The sequence below is a fragment of the Coregonus lavaretus genome, assembly GCF_964263955.1.
Source record: "Coregonus lavaretus genome assembly, contig: HAP1_SCAFFOLD_266, whole genome shotgun sequence".
Classification (NCBI taxonomy): domain Eukaryota; kingdom Metazoa; phylum Chordata; class Actinopteri; order Salmoniformes; family Salmonidae; genus Coregonus; species Coregonus lavaretus.
In genome coordinates this window covers 601,106-622,811 of record NW_028164896.1, presented here as the reverse complement: position 1 = coordinate 622,811, position 21,706 = coordinate 601,106, and positions in this window count along the sequence as shown.

The following is a 21,706-nucleotide window of genomic DNA, read 5'->3' as shown; positions in this document are numbered from 1 at the left end:
TGATTTTGGAGGGATCGAGTGTAGGTTTTTTGAGGAACTCTCGCTCTCTTGAAGACGGAAGGGACATGGCCAGCGGTCAAGGATGAGTTGATGAGCGAGGTGAGGTAAGGGAGAAGGTCTCTGGAAATGGTCTGGAGAAGAAAGGAGGGGATAGGGTCAAGCGGGCAGGTTGTTGGGCGGCCGGCCGTCACAAGTCACAAGATTTCATCTGGAGAGAGAGGGGAGAAAGAAGTCAAAGCATAGGGTAGGGCAGTGTGAGCAGGACCAGCGGTGTCATTTGACTTAATAAATGAGGATCGGATGTCGTCAACCTTCTTTTCAAAATGGTTGACGAAGTCATCCACAGAGAGGGAGGAGGGAGGGGGAGGAGGATTCAGCAGGGAGGAGAAGGTGGCAAAGAGCTTCCTAGGGTTAGAGGCAGAGGCTTGAAATTTAGAGTGGTAGAAAGTGGCTTTGGCAGCGGAAACAGAGGAAGATAATGTAGAGAGGAGGAAGGAGGGAGTGAAAAGATGACAGTCTAGTTTTCCTCAATTTCCGCTCGGCTGCCCGGAGCCCTCTTCTGTGAACTCACAATAAGTCGTCAAGCCACGGAGCAGGAGGGGAGGACCGAGCCGGCCGGGAGGATAGGGGACATAGAGAGTCAAAAGGTGCAGAAAGGGAGGAGAGGAGGGTTGAGGAGGCAGAATCAGGAGATCTGAGGGAGAAGGATTTAGCAGAGGGAAGAGATGATAGGATGGAAGAGGAGAGAGTAGCGGGAGAGAGAGAGCGAAGGTTGCGACGGCACATTACCATCTGAGTAGGGGCAGAGTGTGTAGTGTTGGAGGAGAGCGAGAGAGAAAAGGATACAACGTAGTGGTCAGAGACTTGGAGGGGAGTTGCAGTGAGATTAGTAGAAGAACAGCATCTAGTAAAGATGAGGTCAAGCGTAGGGGGGGACGGTGAGAGGGTGAGGTCAAAAGAGGAAAGGAGTGGAAAGAAGGAGGCAGAGAGAAATGAGTCAAAGGCAGACGTAGGGAGGTTAAAGTCACCCAGAACTGTGAGGGGTGAGCCATCCTCAGGAAAGGAACTTGTCAAGCCGATAACTGACAAGGATGTTAAGCTTGAATGGGCTAGTGACTGTGACAGCATGGAATTCAAATGAGGAGATAGACAGATGGGTCAGGGGAAAAAGAGAGAATGTCCACTTGGGAGAGATGAGGATTCCTGTGCCACCGCCGCGCTGACCAGATGCTCTCGGGGTATGCGAGAACACATGGTCAGACGGGGAGAGAGCAGTAGGAGTAGCAGTGTTTTCTGTGGTAATCCATGTTTCGGTCAGCGCCAAGAAGTCGAGGGACTGGAGGGTAGCATAGGCTGAGATGAACTCTGCCTTGTTGGCCGCAGAACGGAACTCCACGTAGGTCGTGCACGCAGGGACCACCAGCCACGTTGTGTGAAGCGTTTGTATGGCCTGTGCAGAGAGGAGAGAACAGGGATAGACAGACACATAGTTGACAGGCTACAGAAAAAGGCTACAATAATGCAAAGGAGATCGGAATGAAATGAACTAAACATCTGGGAAAGCGAGAGAGCGGGGCCTCCCTCACTTACGTTTCACTGAAACACTCAAATATAACTCTTCCAACTTCCACTTTAGAAATTATAATTGTTCTAAACTACAGCGGTTCAATGTTTTCTAGGAATAGACTCTAACTTAGTTTATTCAGTTAGCTAACTTGGTACAGTATTCTTCAGTGAAAACCGTCCAGGGCACCGAATCCTATGACGCCATAGCCAACTAGCATGCCAGCCTCCAATAACACGGTTTAGCACCAATACTCGGTTACAACAAACCAGTGTGTTAACACGCCAAGCAGATCATTCATGTCCGTGTTTTGGGTTAGTTTTGACAGTTTGAGTGAGTACGTTGTCAACTTATTCAGCCAGTTAGTTAGCTAAAATAGTTAGCATACTAGCTAGCCATTGCTCTCTGCCAACGAACCAACCCCTCCTCCCACGGCACGAACACACAGAGAGAGCCAAGCTAACGTTAACTAGTCACCCATGTCCCGAATTCCCTTGAACGACTCTGGTTACCAGTATGTAAAAACAAAACACAAATAAATGTAGGTTATAACTTACCCTTAGTAGCTACTGTTAGCCAGTTAAGTGCAAAGCTAGCCACTGAATCGATTCAGCCAAGCTACCCGCTTGCTAGCTAGCTTTATTGGTCCATGTGGGTTAGCTAGCCTCGTGCTTCACCGGGCTCAGCTGAATACAATACTTACCTACAATAAGTACCTACAATAACCTACAATAATTACCTAGATAAACTACCTACAATACCTACCTACAATCTAAATACATGGTTTAAGCTTTACTCGACACCATATAAGAAGCCAAGCTGACCTCCCGCTAGAGAAGTCGCAACCTCACCCGACCAGACCATTCTCCATTCATACCATTGGCTATGTACATACCCAGCGTCATTGAGTTACATTGAGAAAGTCTATTTTCAATCCTCTCAAAAATGTTTTCTTGCCTAACATTATTATTTGGAAACGGTACATTGATGATATTTTTGTTCTATGGAGGGGTGATTTAAAAACAGCTCCAGGCATTCCATGCTTTTCTTAACTCTTGTTCTGAGCACCTGAGATTTACTATGCAATCTGAAACACGTCAAATCAGTTTCCTTGATCTTCTGATTTTGCGTGAGGATAATGTTCTATACACTGACCTTTACAGGAAACCTACTGATCGTAACAGTTTGTTGAGGGCTGATAGTTGTCACCCGCGTCCCTTGAAAAACAGTTTGCCCTACAGCCAATTCTGTCGAATCAAAATAATTAGTAAAAAACAATCCGATTTCGACCGAAATATGGCTGCGACGCTAAGAAAATTCAAGGAGAAGGGGTACAAAAATGGTCAGATTAATACTGCCATTGAGAAAATTCAAAACAAATCGAGACTTGACCTCTTTCAGGGACAGTCTCGCAAAAAGAATCATTCTTGCGTTCTAACTACACGCTTTTCAAAGTGCTCTGAACAAATTAAGGGAATCGTTCACAAACATTGGCACATTCTAAGATCCGATGACAGTATTGGTAATGTGTTTTCGGACCCTCCATTGGTTGTATTCTCGCGGGGCAGAAACCTCAGAGATCAATTGGTCAACTCGATATCCCTGCACAACGTTTATTTGCTCCTCTACCGGATGGAAACTACAAGTGTAACGGCTGCGCTCAATGCAATGGCACTTACAAATGTAGATCCTTTAAAACACCCCCAAACAGGGAAACAGATCCCAATCAAAGGTGTTATCACGTGCTCCACTAAGGCAGTTATTTATCTTATAACTTGTCCTTGTGGTAAAAATTATGTGGGTAAAACAAAGCGCGAATTAAAAGTACGAATCTCGGAGCATCGTAGCACCATTAGGTGCAAAAACTCGACATACCCAGTCGCTGCCCACTTTTTGGAAGCGAACCACTCGATTTCGTCCCTACGTTATATCGGCATCGAACATGTCACCCTCCCTAGGAGAGGGGGTGACCTCGACAACTTATTGTTAAAACGAGGGGCTGCCTGGATCTTTAATTTAAAGACCCTTGCGCCCTTCGGTCTCAACATAGACTTTGATTTGAAGCCATTCTTTTGATTATTGTGATTTTGCTATTCATTGTAAATGTTTGTGGGCCTATGTAGCCAAGTTGGATCTATGATCGTATGCTATCCATGTTTATTGTATGTTCTGTTTATCTGTGAATTAACCAATGCTATTAGGCCACACCCGGCCATGATTACAGACACCTGCGTGTATCCTTTGACACTATATAAATTAGTGACCCGCAGTGTTTGTCATTATACCCTGATGAAGACAGCTTTTCTGTCGAAGCGTTGGTTATTAGGATATTAAATTATTGCATCTGAGCTCCTAGAGTGTGCAGCTCTCCTTTTCTTTTTCATACCCAGCGTCCGACAGACAGACATTGACTATGTACATACCCAGTGTGCAACAGAGCTGCAGGAGTCGTGACCCGTTTTTGTTGGTTATGTTGTCGTAGTTGTGCCTAGGGGGGCATATGGGGGAGGGAATGCTGTCACCTCCAGGTAGGTGTTTGTCCCCCTGTGTGCTGAGGGTGTCAGGTTCTTGTCCAGTTCTGGCATTTAGGTTGCCACAGACTAGTACATGTCCCTGGCCCTGGAAATGGTTGATCTCCCCCTCTAGGATGGAGAAGCTGTCATCGTTAAAGTATGGGGATTCTATTGGGGGGATATAGGTAGCACACATGAGGACATTTTTCTCTGTTGAGATAATTTCCTTATTCATTTCTAGCCAAATGTAAAATGTTCCTGTTTTGACTAATTTAATAGAGTGGGTTAGGTCTGCTCCATACCAAATTAGCATACCCCCTGAGTCCCTTCCCTGTTTCACACTTGGTAGTTTGGTGGATGGGACTACCAGCTCTCTGTAACCTAGAGGGCAACCAGTGGGTCCGTCTCCTCTATACCATGTTTCTTGTAGGGTGACTGTATGTCTGTATTTCCAATGTCTTTGATGAAGTCTTGGTTCCTGCTCTTTAGGCCAAAGGCAGATGACATCAGACCTTGTATATTCCAGGATGAGATAGTAAAAGCTTTGTGTTCCATAGTGTCTAGTGGTGTTTTCATGTGGTTTAGGCTCAGACCATTACAGTAGGTGTCAGCAGAGCATGTTGAGCATCTGATACATACTTCTTAGTTTACAGGATGGAGCTTGGGCGGGTGTAATAGTGGGGGTTGGACCTGTTGCTCTGCTCACGGCCTGGGCATATGTCCTGCTGTCATGTTGAGGTCCATGCCGCAGGGTGGGGGGCATGGGGTGGGCAGAAGGGGCATAGGTCTGATATGGGGGGGCATATATAGGGTGTGGCCAGGGTTTGCTTGGGGTGGTCTTAGCTGGTTGGGGTGTGGCTGGTGATGCTGTGGTCTGGGTGTAGGTCCTCTTGGTGTGGGTTCTCTCGGTGCAGGTCCTTCTGGAGGGGGTCTTTCAGGTCTGGGAGGGTGTCTCGCTGGTCTGGGCGGGGTGTCCGTTGCTCTGTTGCTCCTGTGTGAGGTGCTGGGGCTGCGGTTGAGGGTGACGTCCTTCAGGGTCCTGGCAAAAATTGGGATTGCTGCCTTGTAGAGATGGACCCGGTCATAAAGGCTGTTCCAGTCCAGGAAGGAGTGGTGGACCAGGTAGACATTAGGTTTTGAGGCACAGTCTCGCTGCATTCACCCGCTGTGTGGTGGCAGGGTGAATGTATTTTCGTGGTAGCAGGGTGGAGATAACCACTTGTGCTTTGGGGAAAGTGGAAGAAGCTTTTTCAATCACTCCCTTGAGTGCTGTGGCCACCCTTTCCTGCTGTGGCCACCCTTTCCTGCTGTGGCCACCCTTTCCTGCTGTGGCCACCCTTTCCTGCTGTGGCCACCCTTTCCTGCTGTGGCCACCCTTTCCTGCTGTGGCCACCCTCAGGTCATTTGTGCCCGTGTGAATGATGATATGGCTGGGGGACCCTAGTCTGTCCTCTGACAACAGCTCCAGGGCATGCCTAGTGTTTGGGCACCAGAGTTCAGCCACTTTGTTTTTGGGAAAAAGTGAATGTATTTGCCATTTGAGTCAATGAGGAGCACAATCTCTGGCTTTTGTGTGTCCTCAGTGGAAGTCTCTCTCTCTCTCTCTCTCTCTCTCTCTCTCTCTCTCTCTAACCCTCGTTCTTCCTCCTCTCCCCCCTCTATCTCTGTCTCTATCTCTCTCTCTCTCTCTCTCTCTCTCTCTCTAACCCTCGTTCTTCCTCCTCTCCCCCCTCTATCTCTGTCTCTATCTCTCTCTCTCTCTCTCTCTCTCTCTCTCTCTCTCTCTAACCCTCGTTCTTCCTCCTCTCCCCCCTCTATCTCTGTCTCTATCTCATTCCCTGGCCAGTGAAACAAGATGGAGAGTGATAGATGGAGAGATAAAGAGATAAGAGATATAAACTAGAGATATGGAGGAAGAGAAACAGCAAAAATACAACAAATCCAGTACAACAAAACACTAGTGGAACTATAAACTAGTGTGTTCACTAGTGTTTTGTTGTACTTGAGGGCGTCAAAGTATTTTATAGTATGTTACTCTTCTAGTGTTGTCACGCCCTGGCTCTGGGGACACTTGTATGTTGAGCCAGGGTGTGAGTTTCATTTGTATTCTATGTGTTCCATTTCTATGTTGGCCAGTGTGGTTCTCAATCAGAGGCAACGAGTGTCAGCTGTGGCTGGTTGTCTCTGATTGGGAACCACATTTAAACAAGCTGTTTGCCCACAGTGGTTGTGGGATCTTGTTTCTAGTTGGTTTGTGTTAGACCGTGAACTGTCACGTTATCGTTTTGTTGTTTTGTTCGTGTGTTCATTATATAAATAAATATGTTCGCATTCAACGCTGCGCATTGGTCCTCTCTTACCGACGATCGTGACAGAAGATCCCACCAGAACTGGACCAAGCAGCGGGTCCAGGAGCCATCGCCAGGGAGATCCCTAGCGGATATCCAGCGCCTCCTCGACTGGGTCAAGCCGGGTGAGGAAGAGAGGGGCTTGACGTGGAAGCAGAAGGGCGAAAGGCTGGCGAGAAGTATGGAGACCTGGTCCACGGGTAGGAGTGAAGCCCATAAAATTTTTAGGGGGGGGCTAACGCCGTGGACGACGGGCCAGCAGGAGACCGCGACAGAGCGGCCCAGCGGGTTGGCAGAGGAGGCCGCCAGGTTACGGGGGCCACTGGTCGAAGAGGGGATGGAAGGTGTAGAGGCACGGCGAGAGGTACTGGGGTGTGTTACCAGTCCGGTCCGGCCCGTTCCAGATCCCTGCGTAGGGCCAGTGGTGCGAGTTTCCAGCCCGGTCCGGCCCGTTCCTGCTCCCCGCACCAAGCCAATGGTGCGCTTCGCCAGCCCGGCCCGGCCTGTTCCTGCTCCCCGCACCAAGCCTATGGTGCGCTTCGCCAGCCCGGCCCGGCCTGTTCCTGCTCCCCGCACCAAGCCTATGGTGCGCGTCGCCAGCCCGGTCCGGCCTGTTCCTGCCACTCGCACCAAGCCAGGGGTGCGAGTCGTCAGCCCGGTCCAGCCCGTTCCTGCTCCACGCACCAAGCCAGGGGTGCGTATCGTCAGCCCGGCCCGGCCCGTTGCTGCTCCACGCACTAAGCCAGGGGTGCGCATCGTCAGCCCGGTCCGGTCCGTTCCTGCTCCACGCACCAAGCCAGGGGTGCGCATCGTCAGCCCGGTCCGGCCCGCTCCTGCTTCCCGCACCAAGCCAATGGTGCGCGTCGCCAGTCCGGTTCGGCCCGCTCCTGCTCCTCACACCAAGCCAGTGGTGTGCGTCGCCAGTCCAGCACGGCCCGTGCCTGTTCTCCACACCAAGCCAGTGGTGGGCGTCGTCAGTCCGGCACGGCCCGTGCCTGTTCCACTGGTGCCTGGTCCGGCACCGGTCAGATGCGTTACGCCGGAGCTAGTGCAATCCGCTCCATCAGTGTGCAGTCCAGCTCCGGCCAGCGGGGCCAGACCGGACCAGGGGTACTTTGGGGGGTTGGAGAGGGAGTGGGGATCAGGCCCGGAGCCGGATCCGCCGCCAAGGCGGAGTGCCCACCCGGTCCCTCCCCTGTGGTATTTAGTTGGCGCGGTCGGAGTCCGCGCCTTTAGGGGGGGGTACTGTCACGCCCTGGCTCTGGGGACACTTGTATGTTGAGCCAGGGTGTGAGTTTCATTTGTATTCTATGTGTTCCATTTCTATGTTGGCCAGTGTGGTTCTCAATCAGAGGCAACGAGTGTCAGCTGTGGCTGGTTGTCTCTGATTGGGAACCACATTTAAACAAGCTGTTTGCCCACAGTGGTTGTGGGATCTTGTTTCTAGTTGGTTTGTGTTAGACCGTGAACTGTCAAGTTATCGTTTTGTTGTTTTTGTTCGTGTGTTCATTATATAAATAAATATGTTCGCATTCAACGCTGCGCATTGGTCCTCTCTTACCGACGATCGTGACAAGTGTGTTCCTTTATCCACCCACATGCTCTCTTCCTTCCACAGTGTCAAAGTATTTTATAGTTTTATAATTCCAACAAACCATGTACTGAAGAGAGGCCATTAAAACTCACGTTAGCACAAAGTGTAACATAATATAACATTATTTGACACACTCAAGTACAACAAAACACTGGAGAACCCTCTCGAATAGTAATGATATGTGATCATGTAGAATAACAACATACTATGAAATGTAGGAGAGCATGGGTAAGACTGTGTGCCAGATGGAACCATATCCCCTATATAGTGCACTACTATTGACCGGAGCCCTGTGGTTCCTCGTGGAAAGTAGTGCACTATATAGGGGGATAGGCTGCCATTTGGGACGTAGACTAGGAGAGCACAGTGAGACGAGAGGAAGCACGGGTGAAATGTAGGAGAGCGCAGCTATACATTTGCTGTGGTTAACAACACAGCGGTCGATGAGGCTCATTGTGTTACCCTTCGGAACAAGGTGGGGAGAGGAGGAGAGGATGGGGCAGAGAGAGGGGGAGGACAGGGTGAACAGAGAGAGGGGGAGGACAGGGTGAACAGAGACAGGGGGAGGACAGGGGGAGGACAGGGGGAGGACAGGGTGAACAGAGACAGGGGGAGGACAGGGGGAGGACAGGGTGAACAGAGACAGGGGGAGGACAGGGTGAACATAGAGAGGGGGAGGACAGGGTGAACATAGAGAGGGGGAGGACAGGGTGAACATAGAGAGGGGGAGGAGAGGGTGAACAGAGACAGGGGGAGGACAGGGTGAACAGAGACAGGGGGAGGAGAGGGTGAACAGAGACAGGGGGAGGACAGGGTGAACATAGAGAGGGGGAGGACAGGGTGAACAGAGAGAGGGGGAGGACAGGGTGAACAGAGAGAGGGGGAGGACAGGGTGAACAGAGACAGGGGGAGGACAGGGTGAACAGAGGGGGAGAAGGGAGGATGAACAGGGAGAGGGAGAGAGAGACTATGGACAAGATCCAATCAAGAGTAAGATAGACTTAAATGATTATTTATTATACTATTATAAACTTGGAAGTCTGTTAGGGGACTAGTCCTGTGTGCCAGGCTGTGGTACCAGCTGGTTTAGATATCTGACTGACTGACTGACTGGTGAAGGAGACTATCTCTGGACTGACTGTCATGTCTAATGTTGAGATCAGAGGTTAGATGGAGACTAGCTCTGGACTGACTGTCATGTCTAATGTTGAGATCAGAGGTTAGATGGAGACTAGCTCTGGACTGACTGTCATGTCTAATGTTGAGATCAGAGGTTAGATGGAGACTAGCTCTGGACTGACTGTCATGTCTAATGTTGAGATCAGAGGTTAGATGGAGACTAGCTCTGGACTGACTGTCATGTCTAATGTTGAGATCAGAGGTTAGATGGAGACTAGCTCTGGACTGACTGTCATGTCTAATGTTGAGATCAGAGGTTAGATGGAGACTAGCTCTGGACTGACTGTCATGTCTAATGTTGAGATCAGAGGTTAGATGGAAGGACAAACAGACAGATGATGAGCAGCTCCTTTAGACAAAACTGACAGACAGTTTCAAGTTTCAAGTTTGATTAGTCGTATGTACAGGATACACATGGTATACACTGTCCAACTAAATGCTTACTAGCAGGTTTCTTCTCGACAATCCAACAACAATAAGAAATAATAAAATATAAGAATAGGAACATAAAGTAAATGTCTCAGTAGAATAGAAGAAACATTTTAGTATCAGTAGAATACAGGAAGGTACAATTTATAGTCCAATATTTAGACGTGTTTTGGGGAAGGGGGAATTGGGGGACAAGTGTTTAAATTGTGCAGTATTTATCAATCATAATAGGAGACAGGTAGTAGCAGTTGTGATGTGTGTTTAGCATGAGTGTGTGTGTGTGTGTGTGGATGAGTGTATGTCTGTGTGTGTGTGTGTGTGTATGTGTGTATGTCTGTGTGTGTGTGAGTGTGTGTGTGTGGATGAGTGTATGTCTGTGTGTGTGTGTGTGTGTGGATGAGTGTATGTCTGTGTGGGTGTGTGTGTGTGTGTGTGAGTGTATGTGTTTTTAAAGTGTGGAGAGTCAGTGTAGGTGGTCAGTCCAGTTCAAGTGTTCAGCAGTCTGGTGACTTATAGAGCCATCCGTCTGCCCGACGGTACGGGAGAGAACAGCTCCTGGCTGGGGTGTGTGGGGTCATTGATGAGGGAAGTACTAGTTCAGAAATTGATTTTATCATGAAGGAAATACATGAAGATGACAAAATGATTATTGATTTAAAAAATATATATATATATATATTACAGTTCTTCTTTCATTCATTTTCACAGTCTATCCTGACCGCACGGTCCAATAACTCTCCTCCTTGGGCTGTCATCCATCAGATCATCTCACAGAGTGCCACGAGCGCGCCAGTAACGGAGACCGGAGAAGGTACTGACCCACACTTGGGAATGGAAAAGGCAAACAGTCTTTCATAACGCACATTTATCTTTTTGTGTCACACAACATTCAAACGAGGGCAAGGAAGTTCTATTTTTTTTCAACTGAATTATTTGAATATTAGCTACACAGTTAGCTAAATGATGTTGAAAATACGTCTTTAGATGTCTTTTCCAGACTTTGAAATATGGTTCATTTTTGGTTTCCAGACATTGAAAATACATACACTGCTCAAAAAAATAAAGGGAACACTTAAACAACACATCCTAGATCTGAATGAATGAAATAATCTTATTAAATACTTTTTTCTTTACATAGTTGAATGTGCTGACAACAAAATCACACAAAAATTATCAATGGAAATCAAATGTATCAACCCATGGAGGTCTGGATTTGGAGTCACCCTCAAAATTAAAGTGGAAAACCACACTACAGGCTGATCCAACTTTGATGTAATGTCCTTAAAACAAGTCAAAATGAGGCTCAGTAGTGTGTGTGGCCTCCACGTGCCTGTATGACCTCCCTACAACGCCTGGGCATGCTCCTGATGAGGTGGCGGATGGTCTCCTGAGGGATCTCCTCCCAGACCTGGACTAAAGCATCCGCAAACTCCTGGACAGTCTGTTGGTGGATGGAGCGAGACATGATGTCCCATATGTGCTCTATTGGATTCAAGTCTGGGGAACGGGCGGGCCAGTCCATAGCATCAATGCCTTCCTCTTGCAGGAACTGCTGACACACTCCAGCCACATGAGGTCTAGCATTGTCTTGCATTAGGAGGAACCCAGGGCCAACCGCACCAGCATATGGTCTCACAAGGGGTCTGAGGATCTCATCTCGGTACCTAATGGCAGTCAGGCTACCTCTGGCGAGCACATGGAGGGCTGTGCGGCCCCCCAAAGAAATACCACCCCACACCATGACTGACCCACCACCAAACCGGTCATGCTGGAGGATGTTGCAGGCAGCAGAACGTTCTCCACGGCGTCTCCAGACTCTGTCACGTCTGTCACATGTGCTCAGTGTGAACCTGCTTTCATCTGTGAAGAGCACAGGGCGCCAGTGGCGAATTTGCCAATCTTAGTGTTCTCTGGCAAATGCCAAACGTCCTGCACGGTGTTGGGCTGTAAGCACAACCCCCACCTGTGGACGTCGGGCCCTCATACCACCCTCATGGAGTCTGTTTCTGACCGTTTGAGCAGACACATGCACATTTGTGGCTTGCTGGAGGTCATTTTGCAGGGCTCTGGCAGTGCTCCTCCTGCTCCTCCTTGCACAAAGGCGGAGGTAGCGGTCCTGCTGCTGGGATGTTGCCCTCCTACGGCCTCCTCCACGTCTCCTGATGTACTGGCCTGTCTCCTGGTAGCGCCTCCATGCTCTGGACACTACGCTGACAGACACAGCAAACCTTCTTGCCACAGCTCGCATTGATGTGCCATGCTGGATGAGCTGCACTACCTGAGCCACTTGTGTGGGTTGTAGACTCCGTCTCATGCTACCACTAGAGTGAAGGCACCGCCAGCATTCAAAAGTGACCAAAACATCAGCCAGGAAGCATAGGAACTGAGAAGTGGTCTGTGGTCACCACCTGCAGAACCACTCCTTTATTGGGGGGTGTCTTGCTAATTGCCTATAATTTCCACCTGTTGTCTATTCCATTTGCACAACAGCATGTGAAATTTATTGTCAATCAGTGTTGCTTCCTAAGTGGACAGTTTGATTTCACAGAAGTGTGATTGACTTGGAGTTACATTGTGTTGTTTAAGTGTTCCCTTTATTTTGAGCAGTGTATTTTACGGACGTTGAAAATATGTATTTTCTTTGTTCAAATTTCAACCATACGTTCAATTATATCAGGAATGGGCAACTTTGATGGGGGTGGGGGCAACGAAAAATCTGAACTCATCATGAGGGGCCACAGTGGCTCACGGGTCTATGTATAATAATACCCACACATGCAGTCAGAGTCGATGTTCGTCGGGAGATTCATGAATTGGGTTTCCCTGGCCGAGCAGCCGCACACAAGCCTAAGATCATCATGCGCAATGCCAAACGTCGGCTGGAGTGGTGTAAAGCTCACCGCCATTGGACTCTGGAGCAGATTAATCACGCTTGCCCATCTGGCAGTCCCAACAGACAAATCTGGGATTGACGGATGCCAGGAGAACGCTACCTGCCCATTGCATAGTGCCAACTGTGAAGTTTGGTGGAGGAGGAATAATGGTCTGGGGCTATTTTTGATGGTTCGGGCTAGGGCCCCTTAGTTCCAGTGAAGGGAAGTCTTAACATTACAGCTTACAATGACATTCTAGACGACTCTGTGCTTCCAAGTTTGTGGCAACAGTTTGGGGAAGGCCCTTTCTTGTTTCAGTATGACAATGCCCGCGTGCACAAAGCGAGGTCCGTACAGAAATGATTTGTCGAGATCAGTGTGGAATAACTTGACTGGCCTGCACAGAGCCCTGACCTCAACCCTATCGAAACACCTTTGGGATGAACTGGAACGCCGACAGCGAGCCAGGCCTAATCGCCCAACATCAGTGCCCGACCTCACTAATGCTCTTGTGGCTGAATGGAAGCAAGTCCCCGCAGCAATGTTCCAACATCTAGTGGAAAGCCTTCCCAGAAGAGTGGAGGCTGTTATAGCAGCAAAGGGGGGGACCAACTCCATATTAATGCCCATGATTTTGGAATTAGATGTTTGACGAGCAGGTGCCCACATACTTTTGGTCATATAGTGTATTTATCTCAATGTTACTGTACTGTTCTGTCCCATGTTATAGCCTACAGTTTGTCTTGTCTGTAATATTGTTGTCACAAAAACAAATTCAAATTTGTTGATTGTCTATTAAAGGAAAATTCCACCCAAAAACTATATTTTGATATTTGTTTAATTAAACCATTTTTGATATAGTCCCAAAATGTTTTGCATGTCATCGATCTAGTTTTCAAGATATATAACTTTCAAAGTACAGAAATACAGCCGGTATGATGCATTTTTTTGGTTGAAGTTTTCCTTTAAGTGTGAATGTAGGCTATACATGGGTTATTGTAGGGGATTTCTACACTGGCAATTTTGGAGGTTTAATCTGTGTCCGGAAAACCGTCCCTTAATAATGACCAAGTACCGCAGACACAGTCGTGGGGTCAATACCAAGTGCATTTGACTGCTTGGCATATTGCTTGGCATATTGTAACTTATGTGAACTGATGTACACTGAACAAAAAATATAAACGCAACATGTAAATTGTTGGTCCGATGTTTCATGAGCTGAAAAAAAAGATCCCAGAAATGTTCCGTACGCACAAAAAGCTTATTTCTCTCAAATTTTGTACACAAATTTGTTTATATCCCTGTTAGTGAGCATTTCTCCTTTGCCAATGCTGACTGCAGGAATATCCACCAGAGCTTTTGCCAGAGAATTGAATGTTCATTTCAACGTTGTTTTGAGAATTTGGCTGAACGTCCAACCCGCCACAAAACCGCAGACCACATGTAACCACGCCAGCCCAGGACCTCCACTTCTGGCTTCTTCATCTGCAGGATCGTCTGAGACCAGCCACCCAGACAGCTGATGAAACTGAGGAGTAATTCTGTCTGTAATAAAGCCCTTTTTTGGGGAAAAACTCATTCTGATTGGCTGGGCCTGGCTCCCCAGTGGGTGGGCCTATGCCTTCCCAAGCCCACCCATGGCTGCGCCCCTGCCCAGTCATGTGAAATCCATAGATTAGGGCCTAATGAATTATTTTCAATTGACTGATTTCCTTTTATGAACTGTAACTCAGTAAAATCGTTAAAATTGTTGCATGTTGCGTTTATATTTTAATTCAGTATAGATAGTTTAATACTTTTCTGTATAGTGAATGTTTTGTCTTTCATGTGATTGAATCAAATTCTGTTCTTTACATGCTTACTGACCAAAGCAACATAGAGGTTGAGAATTAAATAAATACACTGCAGGCTGTCGTGATGCTGACATGCAATCAATTACCATACAGTAACAATCCGTTACAATTCCATATTGCACAATTACAATCACACACCCTAATAATTGGTTGACAAATAGTGCCTCCCACAACGCAGGTGACGGCTGCATGGTGCAGTTGGTGAGAAGCAACTGCAGTGACTTGAAGGCGACTTCATCAAAAACTGCATGACCTTTTTGATCACAGGAGGCAGGAAGCATAGCGGTTAAGAGCAATGGGCCAATAACCGAAATGTCGCTGGTCCCCGAATCCGAATCCCCTTGAGCAAGGCACTTAACCCTAATTGCTCCTGTAAGTCGCTCTGGAAAAGCTAAATGACAAAGACATGTAAATAATGAGGACGGTACATGAAGCTTCACATAGTATAGATATAGTTTAATACAGAGTGACTTACAGGATCACATGCTGCAAAAACACCTACAGGTTCTCATTCTAGTAGCCTGTTGCACTCACTACATGGTTGTATTTTGAGAAAACCATCACAGAAAAAAAAAAAAAAAAAGTATTGTGAATGTTAGAAAGAGCTTGGGCTGTTATCATCAAGATATTCATTCCTTGGACCATGTCGATCTTGTTCAGCTTCGTGTAGAAGTGAAATTTCGATAGCACCAACTCCATCAGCAATAACAAAGGCGAAGGCCATGTCTGCCATTGTGGTGTTTGCTAGAAACAGCAGAAGTTGTCTGACTTGCTGTCAGTGCATATGTACCTTCCCCTGACTTTCCTGGTCGACTTCCCTCTACAGTCAGCAACTTTCGCCTTACCCAGTGGGTGTGTTCAAGCGAATCTAGCTGACCTATGGTGTAATCATTAGTCCAACAGTTGCAAACGAGAGTTTCTATTGGCCAAATTCAGGTATGTTTAGCCCCGTTTCGTTCCGTTTGCTTCCGTTTTAAGAAACATTTTTCAACAGAATCGGCGGAATGAATACACCCCTGATCACACGCAAACACAGAACTCAGTCACGTATAAACCGCATGGTCCCTTTGCTCGTTGTATATATAATTCCTTCTCACATCTCTCCTCCTCTCACCTTTTCCCTTCGCTAGTGGACTTCAGTGCACAATACAACAGCTGTCTGAGACCAAGCGAAAAAATCTTTCCAAGCCAAACATTCATAACGTAACCGCTAACCGCTACACACAGTCTGCATCATTTTCACCATATTAACGTCTTAGTCAACATAGCTATTAGAACTAACGCATTAGAAACCCGCTACAATCATGCAGTACAGCAAGCAGTTTGGCAGTTACACCGGCGGGCCCCGGTGGCAATACATTAATACAACCAAAAGCTTACCTTGACTTGGAAGAGTTCCAGTGTTGGATAGTCATAGCCAGCTAGCTAACATAGCATCCCTCTCTGTTTGAACCGGGTGTTTGAGTAGGCTAAACTAGCTAGCTGCATTCGCTAGCTAAGTAAGTGAAAGTAAATATATATATATATATATATATATATATATATATATATATATATATATATATATATATATATATATATATATATACTACAAAATATAGCTAGCTAGCTGTCTCTCTCATGCTTTCTCTCTTGCTTCTCCTTAATTTTCGGAGAAATTTATTTGTTTAAAAATGTTCAACTATTGTCTTTCTCTCTCTTTGAGTCAACTACTCACCACATTTTATGCACTGCAGTGCTAGCTAACTGTAGCTTATGCTTTCAGTATTAGATTAATTCTCTGATCCTTTGATTGGGTGGACAACATGTCAGTTCATGCTGCAAGAGCTCTGATAGGTTGGAGGACGTCCTCCGGAAGTTGTCATAATTACTGGATAAGTCTATGGAAGGGGGTGAGAACCATGAGCCTCCTAGGTTTTGTATTGAAGTCAATGTACCTAGAGGAGGACAGAAGCTATGAGCCTCCTAGGTTTTCTATTGAAGTCAACGTACCCAGAGGAGGACAGAAGCTATCTGTCGTCCAGCTACACCATGGAGCCACACTACAGAGTGCTGTTGAGGCTACTGTGTGTTTTAATCGATTAAAACAGTGTGTTTTAATCAATTATTTGGTGACCTGAATATATTTAGTATAGTTTTATATGAAAAGGATAACGTTCTTAATGTTTCACTATTTACATTTTTATGAAATTCACTGAGGAGGATGGTCCTCCTTTTCCTCCTCTGAGGAGCCTCCACTGGTGAAATATCACTTTTAATTTGTATCCTGTGTAGCTTCAGAATTGCAGCAAAATTGGTTCCTGTTTCAGTCATCTATTTGGCCACGTTTGCGTGGGTCAAACAAAAACACCCTTATGATTGGTTGACAAATAGTGCCTCCCACAATGCAGGTGTTGGCTGCATGGTGCAGTTGGTGAGAAGCAACTGCAGTGACTTGAAGGCGATTTCATTGAAAACTGCATGACATTTGATCACATTATTTTTGTCAAGTTCATGCAGTGGAGATGTAGTCGCAAGTCTGACAATTTTTAAAACCATAATGCAATACACTCTGAAAGGCGGTGACCAACGATTTGACAAAAGTGATCCGCTCGAACGCGCCCAGTGTGTGGTAGCCTGCAGTCAAAACACAAGCTGCGCCTGCCTGCCGTGCGTTTTGGAATAGATAGCGCATCTTGAATTGTTTTGGTAGAATTTTCCAGACGCTTTAACTTCTTCTCTGTCGGAATATCCGCGGGTGTGTTTTCAACTCTGCCTGTCAACACTGTTCATTTGAGACCAGAGAAAACACCTGGCAAGTAGGCTACATTCGGCCGAAAGTGACGTCCAAGGAGGATGGGACTCACACTGGGATAGCCTACCAGACGGATAGAACAACCGCCTTCAACATGTTTAGAGGTACGATTATGACTTTTTTTCCATATGGTCTTTCGCTGTAATGGTGTTAAATCGGCTATTTGTTTGTTTTGTTTATTTGGATATATATGACAAAGTGTGCTGGAAATGTCTGACGTTGTGTTCCAGCGCGAGAGCTTTAGGAATATGTGTTGATGATGACCTACCTACAGTAGCCTGGCGTTCCATCACGACTTGGAATGCATTTGGAATTGTGTGTGGTCGGTCGGTCTATGTGTCGACTACAGAGGTTATCAAATATCCAGGTGTGTGTGGTCGGTCGGTCTATGTGGAGGCTGCACTGTCGACTACAGAGGTTATCAAATATCCAGGTGTGTGTGTGTGTGTGTGCGCGCGCAGAGGAGAGGTCTGTGTAGGCAGAGGTGTGTGTGATGTGGTTTCCAATACGTTGTCAAATCCTGGAGTGTGTTGGTCTTTATGAGCGTCGTTAGATTATATGCCTCTGTCCCTCACCCCGCTCTTCTCGCTCAGCTCGGCTCGGCTCCGTTCGGCGGGAATAAAATATTTATCAATATCACTTCATATTATTCTTAAAAATAGAATGCCGCACTGCAGTTTATAGTTATTGTGTGTATGCGTGCATTCTCGCGCCTAGACAGACTTTCTGACCTTCTCGAGCGGGTGGGTGACGAGGCAGCGGCGCGAGGAACAAGCGCCATGAGAGTCAGTGGACCCCGGGGACCGGGAGCGTTAACCGAGACACACAGAGAGAGAGAGAAAGACAGACACAGAGAGCGAGGTTTCTGTAAAGCTGAAATGTTGCTGTAAAAATTCCTGTAAAAAAATTATTTTCCTCTGTTTTATACAGTACCAGTCAAAAGTTTGGACACACTATTAATTCCAGGGTTTTTCTTTATTTTTACTATTTTCTACATTGTACAATAATAGTGAAGACATCAAAACTATGAAATAACACATATGGAATCATGTAGTAACCAAAAAAGTGTTAAACAAATCAAAATATATTTTATATTTGAGATTCTTCAAAGTAGCCAGCCTTTGCCTTGATGACAGCTTTGCACACTCTTGGCATTCTCTCAACCAGCTTCATGAGGTCGTCACCTGGAGTGCATTCAATTAACAGGTGTGCCTTGTTCAAAGTTAACTTGTGGAACAGCTCAAATAAGCAAAGAGAAACGACAGTCCATCATTACTTTTACATACCTAAAAATGTATGCACACATGACTGTAAGTCGCTTTGGATAAAAGCGTTTGCTAAATGGCATATTATATTTTATTATTATTATATAACTTTAAGACATGAAGCTCAGTAAATCCGGAAAATTTCAAGAACTTTGAAAGTTTCTTCAAGTGCAGTCACAAAAACCATCAGGCGCTATGATGAAACTGGCTCTCATGATGACCGCCACAGGAAAGGAAGACCCAGAGTTACCTCTGCTGTAGAGGATAAGTTCATTAGAGTTACCAGCCTCAGATTGCAGCCCAAATAAATGCTTCACAGAGTTCAAGTAACAGACACATCTCAACATCAACTGTTCAGAGGAGACTGTGTGAATCAGGCCTTCATGGACGAATTGCTGCAAAGAAACCACTACTAAAGGACACCAATAATAAGAAGAGACTTGCTTGGGCCAAGAAACACGAGCAATGGACATTAGACCGGTGGAAACCTGTCCTTTGGTCTGATGAGTCCAAATTTGAGATTTTTGGTTCCAACCACCATGTCTTTCGCAGAATAGGTGAACGGATGATCGGCGCATGTGTGGTACCCACCGTGAAGCATGGAGGAGGAGGTGTGATGGTGTGGGGGTGCTTTGCTGGTGACACTGTCTGTGATTTATTTAGAATTCAAGGCATACTTAACCAGCTTGGCTACCACAGCATTCTGCAGCGATACGCCATCCCATCTGGTTTGCGCTTAGTTGGACTATCATTTGTTTTTCAACAGGACAATGACCCCAAACACACCTCCAGGCTGTGTAAGGGCTATTTGACCAAGAAGGAGAGTGATGGAGTGCTGCATCAGATGACCTGGCCTCCACAATCCCCTGACCTCAACCCAATTGAGATGGTTTGGGATTAGTTGGACTGCAGAGTGAAGGAAAAGCAGCCAACAAGTGCTCAGCATATGTTGGATCTCCTTCAAGACTGTTGGAAAAGCATTCCAGGTGAAGCTGTTTGAGAGAATGCCAAGACTGTCATCAAGACAAAGGGTGGCTACTTTGAAGAATCTCAAATATAAAATATATTTTGATTTGTTTAACACTGTTTTGGTTACTACATGATTCCATATGTGTTATTTCATAATCTTGATGTCTTCACTATTATTCTACAATGTAGAACATAGTAAAAATAAAGAAAAACCCTTGAATGAGTAGGTGTGTCCAAACTTTTGACTGGTACTGTATATATTGCCCTTTTACTGTAAGAGGTGTTTGAAAAGACTGCCTGACATTTCATCCTGTTTTGGTGGGATGGAGTTTTGGCCTGCCTGGTGACATCATCAGTTGGTAAATTGGTTAATAGAACAATAAGAAAAAGTTCCAAACCTCTCGGCCAATAGCAGCTCATTTTCAGTTGTCCCCTCCCCACTCAGACCACTCCCAGACAGTCCTAGCTAAATTCTTACTAGGAGAAATGTAACTTTGCTAAGAAGCTATTTTTGTTTGTTTTCAATGAAAATAGTTTAAAAAAAGAATCACAGTAAGGTACTTAATTGTTACCCAGAAATGATTTGATATTGAGATGAAAACAGATGCATTGGACCTTATTTAAAATGGTGTGTCTGTAAAGACAGCAGTGTTGCAATTGTGGAACCATGATATCTCTGTCTCACACACACACACACACACACACACACACACACACACACACACTAATTAGGTGAGTAATGCACAAGCTGAAATACAGTCAGAGTGTGAGCAGTGTCAGGCAGATTGAAGTTGTTGGGGGGTGAGCAGTGTCAGGCAGATGGAAGCTGTTGGGGGGTGAGCAGTGTCAGGCAGATTGAAGCTGTTGGGGGGTGAGCAGTGTCAGGCAGATGGAAGCTGTTGGGGTGTGAGCAGTGTCAGGCAGATGGAAGCTGTTGGGGTGTGAGCAGTGTCAGGCAGATGGAAGCTGTTGGGGGGTGAGCAGTGTCAGGCAGATGGAAGCTGTTGGGGGGTGAGCAGTGTCAGGCAGATTGAAGCTGTTGGGGGGTGAGCAGTGTCAGGCAGATGGAAGCTGTTGGGGGGTGAGCAGTGTCAGGCAGATTGAAGCTGTTGGGGGGTGAGCAGTGTCAGGCAGATGGAAGCTGTTGGGGGGTGAGCAGTGTCAGGCAGATGGAAGCTGTTGGGGTGTGAGCAGTGTCAGGTAGATGGAAGCTGTTGGGGTGTGAGCAGTGTCAGGCAGATGGAAGCTGTTGGGGTGTGAGCAGTGTCAGGCAGATGGAAGCTGTTGGGGTGTGAGCAGTGTCAGGCAGATGGAAGCTGTTGGGGTGTGAGCAGTGTCAGGCAGATGGAAGCTGTTGGGGTGTGAGCAGTGTCAGGCAGATGGAAGCTGTTGGGGTGTGAGCAGTGTCAGGCAGATGGAAGCTGTTGGGGGGTGAGCAGTGTCAGGCAGATTGAAGCTATTGGGGGGTGAGCAGTGTCAGGCAGATTGAAGCTGTTGGGGGGTGAGCAGTGTCAGGCAGATGGAAGCTGTTGGGGTGTGAGCAGTGTCAGGCAGATGGAAGCTGTTGGGGTGTGAGCAGTGTCAGGCAGATTGAAGCTGTTGGGGGGTGAGCAGTGTCAGGCAGATTGAAGCTGTTGGGGTGTGAGCAGTGTCAGGCAGATTGAAGCTGTTGGGGTGTGAGCAGTGTCAGGCAGATGGAAGCTGTTGGGGTGTGAGCAGTGTCAGGCAGATGGAAGCTGTTGGGGTGTGAGCAGTGTCAGGCAGATTGAAGCTGTTGGGGTGTGAGCAGTGTCAGGCAGATGGAAGCTGTTGGGGATTGAGCAGTGTCAGGCAGATTGAAGCTGTTGGGGTGTGAGCAGTGACTGCATTTTGCCGTTGGGCGTGGAGAAAATGTTACCGTTCTAAAGCGAGTTTGCTGCAATTCTACATATTTTTGTCATGGGATGGAGAGAAGATTTAGCAATTTTCTAACTCCTTTCATGCAATTCTACTCATTTTGCCATGGGGCGGAGAAAAATGTGTAGTTTTGAATATGATAACTGATGGTCAATGGGCCCCATGCCGGTCGGTAATTCGACCATGCTTACTATAAATTTAGATAGCTGGCCGCTAGACTAACTTAGCAATCTAAAAATGTTTTGCTGACATGGGCGAATTGATTGGCTGCTGATTCACAACCACCTCGTGTATTCTATTATTCTAACTCTCAACAGGAAGTTGAGGCCCCGACTGAGTTCCCAAAAGGGGGGTCATGCGGGCCGACAGTTCTCTATCCTTGATATAGGGAGAATACCCCCCCCACCCCACACACACACACACACAGAT